The sequence below is a fragment of the Oryza glaberrima genome, chromosome 1 (assembly GCF_000147395.1).
Source record: "Oryza glaberrima chromosome 1, OglaRS2, whole genome shotgun sequence".
NCBI classification, from domain to species: domain Eukaryota; kingdom Viridiplantae; phylum Streptophyta; class Magnoliopsida; order Poales; family Poaceae; genus Oryza; species Oryza glaberrima.
Genome location: NC_068326.1, coordinates 16,352,549 through 16,360,570, shown reverse-complemented (window position 1 = coordinate 16,360,570; position 8,022 = coordinate 16,352,549). Strand labels below are relative to the sequence as shown.

At 37.6% G+C, this 8,022-nt stretch overlaps 1 long non-coding RNA gene across 1 annotated transcript; it reads right to left on the bottom strand.

Moving 5' to 3' along the window:
* Window positions 1-5,545: 5,545 nt before the first annotated feature.
* Window positions 5,546-7,525, bottom strand: LOC127760117 (uncharacterized). The gene is made up of 2 exons (XR_008015044.1): window positions 7,069-7,525; window positions 5,546-5,850 (listed from the first exon to the last, which is right to left on the bottom strand). It is a non-coding gene; the product is annotated as an uncharacterized LOC127760117 (long non-coding RNA).
* Between the last annotated feature and the right edge of the window lie 497 nt (window positions 7,526-8,022).

Genomic DNA, 8,022 nt, shown 5'->3' with positions numbered 1-8,022 from the left:
AGCTTTTCAGTCTTTTATTTTTAAAAAATACGATGTTTACGAACCTTGGTTGTGGGGATAGCCCACAACGTAACATTATTTTTTAACAGAACGTAATCCATTTATTTAGACCGGGTCTACTGTGGCTATGTACTCGCAATAAGTTGTTGCGTAAACATGTAGGAATTTATGTAAACGAATAACCATTCACTTATCCGGATCTTCTACGACGGGTCATCTAAACTAGCATATTGAGGTGTGTACAAAAAACTACATATATAACTTAACTTGTATTCTACTTCTACAAACGCTAAATAAAGCAGCGGCTTGGTAAGAATTAATAAATTCTGTCCATGGCAGGTTCTTCTCCATTAGCGTAAACCATAACTATATTAACGTAAACCATGCGCAACGTCTATCTTTTCTGGCGTGTCCTACTTCTAGCCTGGTAAGAACTAATAAATTCTGGCCATGGCAGGTCCTTCTCCATTAGCGTAAACCATAACTGTATTAACATAAACCATGCGCAACATCTATCTTGTCCGGCGATGGTTGTGTTTTCGCGGTGACCATATCGTCCGGCAGGATATCCTAGTGTGGTGCTGGTTGGAGTTGTTTGCGTAAACCATCAGGACATCATCGTAAACCGCGCGCATGACTGTTAAAGTGACGTGTATACCCTTCTGTAGAGTTTATGCACAATGCATAAAGCCTTTATGCGGTGGGAGGGGAAACACCCTCACAGGCGTCGGATGTGGACACATGGCGCAATGTCCTTAGTTGACCGCATTGAAGAATGTACGATGTTAATTATATATTATTATTAGAATTTAAAACAATTTTAAAACTTGCATATGTTAATTATATATGATTTTTAGAATTTAAAACAATTTTAAATCTAGCATATGTTAATTATATATCATCCACATAATTTATTTAAAATTTTAATCTTTTTTAAATGTTTTGTCATTAATTTTGTGATTTTATTTCATTTTAGTGCATCATTTACTATTTTATTAAACCTATATTTAATGAAATTAAATAGGCCCGGTGTAATGCATTATTATATCTTTAGTCCCGATTGTTAACCCTAGCCAGTTCAAAAAAGAATTTGGAAATAGCGAGAAAAGACATTTAGTCCCGGTTGGTGAGAACAACCTGGACTAAATATCAAGGGGTATATATAGGCCCGAGGCGGCGGCGTCTTCTCCACCAATACTTAGACGATTTTCTTCTTCGATCTCGGCTTCATCGGCTTCATCTCTAGGGCATCCTCGCATCGTCGCCGCCGACACCGCCGCCGCCGCCGTCGCTGCCTCCACCTCCGGCGGCACTGCCGCACGCTGCCGCCGCTTCCACCTCCGGCAGTGCCGCCGCCGCCCCCGCCGGCGGCGCCACGCACCACTACCGCTGCCAGTGCCATCGCCACTGCCGTCGCCGCCACCCATGCCACCTCGAACGAACGAGAACGAACGTGTTAACGAACAAGAACGAGAACGAGAACATTTCGCTAATGTGAATATACGTTAACGAATGAACGAGAACGATAGAAAATGAGTGGAACGAACGGTAGAAACGATAGAACGAACGAAACCAAACGAGAACGATAGAAAACGAGTGGAACGAACGTGAACGAACGATAGAAGCGATAGAACGAACGTTAACGAACGAACGAGAACGATAGAAAATGAGTGGAACGAACGGTAGAAACGATAGAACGAACGAAACCAAACGAGAACGATAGAAAACGAGTGGAACGAACGTGAACGAACGATAGAAGCGATAGAACGAACGTTAACGAACAAACGAGAACGATAGAAAACGAGTGGAACGAATGTGAATGAACAATAGAAACGATAGAACGAACGTTAGCGAACGAACGAGACCAAACAAGAACGAGAAAACGAGTGAAACGAACGTGAACAAACGATAGAAACGATAGAACATACGTTAATAAATGAACGAGAACGATAGAAAACGAGTAGAACGAACGATAGAAACGATAGAACGAACGAGACCGAACAAGAACGAGAAAACGAGTGGAACGAACGATAGAAACGATAAGACGTACATTAACGAACGAACGAGACCGAACGAGAACAATAGAAAACGAGTAGAACGAACGTGAATGAACGATATAAACGATAAAACGAACGTTAACGAACGCCAAAACGAGACACCTCGTTAACGAACGATAGAAGTTACATTTGTATTAGGATAATTGAGACTAATACATTTGTTTGCATTTAAGAAAATACGTGGTCCAGCACCGACTGTCGCCATCGCTCAAGCTTAAGTGGTAATAAGCCCTCGAAGGAAATACTCAGGCAAGTTATATTAACAGATTTAATATTGCTTTCAATTGTAATAATCATTTATGTCTAGATACTTAAGAAAACGTAATACCCAAATCTTAATCCATTACATATTCTAAATATATAAACCATCCCCTGTAACCAGACGATAAACTAGCGATGTGAGTATATGTATATGGTACCCATAGTATCACCTGCTATACTCTTTTTAACTATTCTGTTTGCCGAACATGAATGGTCTCGATCGTCGACATCACAGCCTTTAGCTCCCGGAGTATGAAGGTCCATTGCAATCTGTCCCGGATCGTTTTTTGAAGTTTCGACACAGCTCGGAAATAATTTAATTTTGAATGCTTTCAGACAAATTCAAAAATTCAAATGTTATGCAATAAATTTGGTCAAAATTCAGTCAGAATTTGTCGAAAAGCGGTTAAATTTTGTCAAAAACCATGATACCGATGGGGTTCGAAATTTATTGGTCAACCATAAACACTGGTGAGAAGCCTTGTTGTTAAGCGTATTATCAAATATATTCTCAAATATAGTACCCACAGTAGACGCCAGTGCTTTCACCTCTACAAAACGTACGCCACCAATCCTATCTTTCTATAAAGTTAAGGTCCACTACATTCTAAAGCTTAACATGCAAAGATGGCACATCATCCACTAACATTTATTAGTACATCTCAAATCTCATGCAAGCATGCTAATTTATTAAGTTTTAGAGCTTTAAAATGTAAGCATGTTAATTAAATTATCATCCCACATAATTCACGTTTATAAGGCCTACTACATTCTAAAGCTTAACTTGCAAATATGCCACATCATTCACTAACATTTACTACATCTCAAATCTCATGCAAGCATGCTAATTTATTAAGTTTTAGAGCTTTAAAATGCAAGCATGTTAATTAAATTATCATCCCACATAATTTACATAATATTTCAATATATCTCTTCATCACTTTTTATAATATCCTATATGCCTATATAGTTCATTCTCACTTAAATTTTAGAGCTTTAAAAAATCCAAGCATGTTAAATCATTATTCCACATAATTCTCAAAATATTTCAATATATCTCTCTATCATTTTGTATAATATCTATATACCTATACAATTCATTCTCACTTAGTTAATGCTATTTCTTTCTTCTCTCATTAAGCCATATCACCTCAATTGTTTTTAGCCCTCAAATAATTAATCAATGGTTGGAATTATCTCCCTCATTTTCTTCTCTCATAAAGTCACATCATATTACTTTTAAATTTGGATCATCATTCTATATACTATTTAAATTATGATAAACCATATCAACTTATACAAACTTCTATCGTCTAGATATTTTACATATTATTTCTATTTCTTATTATCATATGAAACTCCCGCGGCAACGCGCGGGGTTTCACCTAGTTTTAGAACTACTACTACCACATTTTTCTCTAGTTGTATGCTTCGACAAAAATGCATCTATTATATAGTAAAAGTCTATTAAGCATCCTATAAACGCTCTCAAGCCATCACATAGCACTCCTACAATCGCTCCTACGCGGCTACACCGCCACATGGTATTTAATCATCTAGCCGTCGATTTTTACTAATATACTGTGGACCCATTATTTTCTACCATTAGATTTATTTATCCAAATAAAAAGGGATAAAAAAGAAGGGCCCGCATATCCCACCCAGGAAGTATGCTTGCGTACGTATGTGCACCCCTCATATTTTCCTTTCTCTTCTATTTTCCTTTTTAGTTAGATGGAAAAAAATATTCCCCGCCTGTCCAATAAGTATGCATGTGTGTACTTACCTCTCCCACATACTTCTTCTCTTGTTTTCCTATTTTAGTTACATAGAAAAAATATTTTATAATAACAAATTTTAAACAATTATATTATCTAAATCATATAGATAATTTTTATTTGCACACACTATTAGATTATTTACTATAAAATTTAAAATAAAGATCCAAATTAACTATATTATTGAAGAAATTCCTTATTTTAGTCATATATATTCTACGAACTATACCTCGCTATTGTTCACTAATCCATTTTAAGAAAAAATCATAATATATTTTAAACCTTCTGATTAATAACATACGTAGGCAAGTTTCACAATAACAAACCTAACCAGTTGAACTACGCTCACTTCATTATGCTAACCAGTTGAACTACGCTCACTTCATTATGCTCACTTCATTATGTTGGATATAGAAACAACCATAATGTTTAAGCTATATTTTTTAAATATTTATATGCCTTTTAAACCGGTAGAACCATTATTTCTAACAGTTAAATATATCTTTATTAAAAAAGTGTTTATTTATGGTACATGATATTTCAAAAATATTGTTGTGCTATGATACTTTATTGTTATCGTATTTCTACTAGGTTGCGTGGAGTCTCTCATCCACACTATAAAATGTTCATAGATAGATCATCTCTCAAAATATATCAATTATATTAGGCTATATAAACCCATATATTTAGTGGAGCTTCATATACCACCCAATTCATCTTTTAACAGATTATGATAATATATTATACAATTAAAAACACCTTATTTTTATTTTACACTTAATTTACTTTCATTGACATTTTCTAAAGAAAATAAATCTATTTCTAAAGAAAATAAATCTACTTTCTTTTCAAATGACAAAAGAGATTATAAATAATTGCTTATAGATATTACTTATATATATATGATATAATAAGGCTAATGGGATAAAATATTATTAAACAATTAATTAATGCTGACAAAGGCAATTTATGAAGAAATCATGAACAATATTCTCTGGTTAATACCTCGCTTTTATCAATACGTACGCCTGATGGACGAGCTCCTTTCTAGTTATATTAATGTATCCAAAAATGCATTATATTATTATTTGGATTTTCTTCCAGAGATTGATTTCAAGTTTTCGGTACATAAAATAAACAAGTTTGGCTACTTTTTTTTATGTTTACTCCCATGTTTAAGCACCTAAGACCGTCAGATAACCATTTGTAATAATATATGCCGATGGTAGTAACGTTTGGTGAAACGGCAAGAATCGTAATGACAATGTTTTTACACCACTCGAGTTTCAGGCTTAAATTTGTTTTTTTATTAAACCAAGCCAGGCATGGTCATCGGTCACATGGAAGTACAGTTCGTCAAACCTAAAGTTTACAGCAAATAGTCCAAAAGACAGGTTAGATGTCGGTATGACAACAACCCATCAAGATCAATCAGCACAATCAGACAGGTAACGAAGAAATTTGGCCATGGCATCAAGTCCCTATTCCGAGCGGAAAGTACAGATTACATTACACACGGATCCATTAGACAAGTGGCATGGCTATAAAGTGGAAAAATAACACACAAAATTGAGGAAATAAAACAAACAGCTTCAGGCCTCAACAGTCAAAACACAAACTACTCCGTATGTAGAATGTGCATGAAAGCACAAATTGACTTAAGCAGGCTATTTTTTTTCTGAATGAAAGCTTCAAGCGTAAAGCTAGTTCCACACTTGAGTTAGCTGCAATAGGAATCAGTTGGTTGTGGTCATCTGAAAAGGATATACACAGGTTCATCAGTGCATCACTAAGCAAACTATCAAGACTTCAAGAGCAAACAAGGTTTGAACTCCAGCAATTTCAGAGAACAGCAAACTAGATTCATCGGAGAAGTGATAAATCGTTTTAAATACGCAAAGGCTACCCATAGAACAAACTAATAAAGATATATACTTGCAGATGATGAAATAGGGAGAACTAGGTTGAACGTTTCAGCCCTGAAAGCCTCCTAAGTTCTGAAGCATCCAGCATTATCAGATTCCAGTAGAGCAGGAAACCAAAAGATCTAGAGCTGCTGTGCAAAGAAGAGCCGAAAGAGGAAGGATAAGCATGGCGACAGAAGCAACTTTTTTCCCAACAAGGAAAAGGGCACTAGATACTGGTGACCAAGTATGTACTGCTACCACCCAAATTCCTAGTACCCTCCACCACACCTGCAACAATATTAATACTACTGCTATCTGGCAACATACATCATCACCACCATGCTCATACGCATGGAGCACAATCCTGAAAAAAAAGTTATTTTTTCTTCTAAAAAAAGAAAAAAAAAGCGCTAAGTCAAGAAGACTCAAGAGGAGAACGATGGAAATCCAGAACAGTAAAGCTTCTCGAGGGTGACCAAAGATGCAGAGCTCCCTTCAATCCAAAGAGGGTCCATGTAGGGTTGATGCAGCTCCTGGGGCATGCAAGCCATAAGCCTATCCCAACAACGAGTACTCCATCATTTTCCTATCTACACACATACTATTAGTATAAATTGGAGTAGTTTCTTTCAGATCTCGAGCTGAATGATGAACATGGAGTAGGCTAACGGGATCCATGACCCAGCAGCTCAATCGACCCACAGCAACACCCCTTTTTGGACCGAAAGGAGCTCAACGTCCACAACACTTTCCAGCAACGACAAGAACAGCTCAACATAACCAAACGAATAAGAACAAGAAGCCATGGAAGAAAAAACAAGCTCAGCCCGATAGGCTAACCCTAACGAAAAGCATGGAATCTGCACACAGATGATTCTGCGAGAAAACGAGAGAGAAGAAAGAAGAAGAAGAAAAACCCTCCTACTTCCCCCCTCCCATGGCACCGGCTGCCTACTGCCGTGGATGGAGATGCTACTAGGCGCTGGTCCATGCTTTAAAGAAGAGGAGAAGCGAGAGAAAAAGAGAGAGAAGAGGAAGGGGGAAGGGGTTGGCTCGAATCTTCACAAGGGGTTCTCTCGGGAAGCGAGCAGACGCCAGCCCAGCCCTGGTCTCTCTGACTCTGAGCGCTTCACATGCCTTTGGCTCGGACGAGGCGGCCATGCCCAATGAGTCCATGACCACCACCACCACAGCACCACTCCGTCGACCGATGAGTTGCTGTGCTAGCCCAGCCATCCCCACCATGCTTTGTCTATCCATTAATCGCAGCAGCAGGTGGCCATAAAGTGTTTCGCGGGGAGAGGAGGGGGGGTGTGGACTTGGACTCAGCAACAGGAGCGGGAGCGCGCGGCTGGGAACGGGGAAGCGTGTTTAGCCTCCGCACCGAGTAGACTTTCTTTTTTGTTTACCCGGTAACAGCGCATGTAGCTCAACAGTGTTTCTTACCTGATGGGTGTTGTTGTCACGATGCGTCCTGTGTGTCTGTACGTGATCTCAAGATAGCCTCTGCCTACCTATAGAAACGAAAAACATCCGCTTGTCAAGCATTGAAATTAATAGTCACCTCTAGTTGTTTTATATGTGCAACGTATTATCTCTAACACACTTGCTCCAATACATTATCATAAATTTATTTTATTGTTCACTATTACGGCAGGTACAATAGAAGACTATAAGCCAGCTATAAACACATTTCAAAAAGATAAAAGGGAAGTGAGAAGAGCAGCGAGCTACATATTTATAGTCAGCTGCAACATGAACTCCAAGATACCTGTGTGTATGATATGTGCAATCAGATATTAATTATGTAGTATATGTTTATATGTAACTATTGTATGAATTGCCTATTAAATTAACTATGGATGATTTGGAGCTAATAGTTGGCTATACTATTAAACTTGCTCTTAATCTATTAGGGCCCCTTTGATTTGCATGAAAAACATAAGAATTTTGAAAGATTTCATTCCTATAGAAAAAATTCCTGTCAAAACCTATGAAATAAAAGATAGAATCATATCA